Source organism: Malania oleifera, chromosome 3, assembly GCF_029873635.1.
Source record: "Malania oleifera isolate guangnan ecotype guangnan chromosome 3, ASM2987363v1, whole genome shotgun sequence".
Classification (NCBI taxonomy): Eukaryota; Viridiplantae; Streptophyta; class Magnoliopsida; order Santalales; family Ximeniaceae; genus Malania; species Malania oleifera.
Genome location: NC_080419.1, coordinates 53,434,606 through 53,435,749, shown reverse-complemented (window position 1 = coordinate 53,435,749; position 1,144 = coordinate 53,434,606). Strand labels below are relative to the sequence as shown.

At 43.7% G+C, this 1,144-nt stretch overlaps 1 non-coding gene across 1 annotated transcript; it reads left to right on the top strand.

Annotated features, from left to right (window-relative positions):
- The first annotated feature begins 498 nt into the window (after positions 1-498).
- LOC131152499 (small nucleolar RNA R71) lies at positions 499-604 on the top strand. The gene has a single exon (XR_009135998.1). It is a non-coding gene; the product is annotated as a small nucleolar RNA R71 (small nucleolar RNA).
- Positions 605-1,144: the final 540 nt, after the last annotated feature.

Genomic DNA, 1,144 nt, shown 5'->3' with positions numbered 1-1,144 from the left:
TAGGAGAAATTGGGATGTTGTTTCCACCCAGGGTTGAATGTATTTGAATAAGGGTTGTTTGACGGCCTATCATACCAATTATGGGTGGCTTTTACTTTCTCCTATACAAGCTCAAGCTGGGACGTTGCATGTGGGCAATTGTAATACAAATGGGAAGGATTAGAGCAGATTGCATACACCTTTGTACAAGCCTGTAGTTGTTGTGGTTGCCTTAAGGACAAGCATTGATCTAACTTTTTAGATATGCTGTGCAGAGTGGGTGCCAAGTCATGGTCTAAGGTCAACTCGTAAAGTCCCTTAGATTTGGAAGTAGATAGATTGGGGGCTCAACGAGCAATCACATTGTGCTGCTGGTAATTCTCGGCTAGGTTCTCGAATAGAACCCATGGCTCATTCTCATGCTCAGCAAGGAAAGTACCTCCGCACGATGCATCAACCATCGACCTACCTCTCTTAGCTAACCCTTCGTAAAAGGTTTGAACTAATTGCCACTTGGGGACCTGATGATGTGGGCATTTACGTAGTAGGTCCCTAAAGCGTTTCCAAGTTTTGAAAAAGAGTTCCCCATCCATCTGTGAGAAGCTTGTGATGGCTCTCCAAAGTTGGTTAGTCTTCCTAATTCGGAAGTAATTTTTCAAGAATTCATGTTTTATGGTGGCCCAGTTGGTCACTGAGTTTGGTTCTAATGACGTCAGCCAATATTTGGCCTAATCCTTTAAAGAGAATGGAAAGAGCCTAATACGAAGAGTGTCATCACTAAAATTAGGTATACGAATGGTGGAGCAGATTTCCAAGAATTCATGTAGATGCTAGTAAGGATTATCTATAGAATTCCCATGAAAGGTGGGCAGCATCAAGATGATAGAAGTCTTAATCTCAAATTGCACCGCCTGGACATTGGGGAACCAGACGCAAGATGGTGAGGTGTATACATTAGGTACAAAGTAGTCCCTAAGCGGACGAAGGGGCTGCTCCTCCACCACAAGAAGGTAGGGAGCTCGGGGTTTCGAGATTTGTTTAGTGGGAACTAGTGGTTGTTCAACCATGAGTTTCAGTTTAGACAACTCAACAATCTCAGGATTAGAGGTAGGTAGAGGATCTATGGGATTTCTCATTCTCGGGGTCTAGGGGCACTATCTTAGGA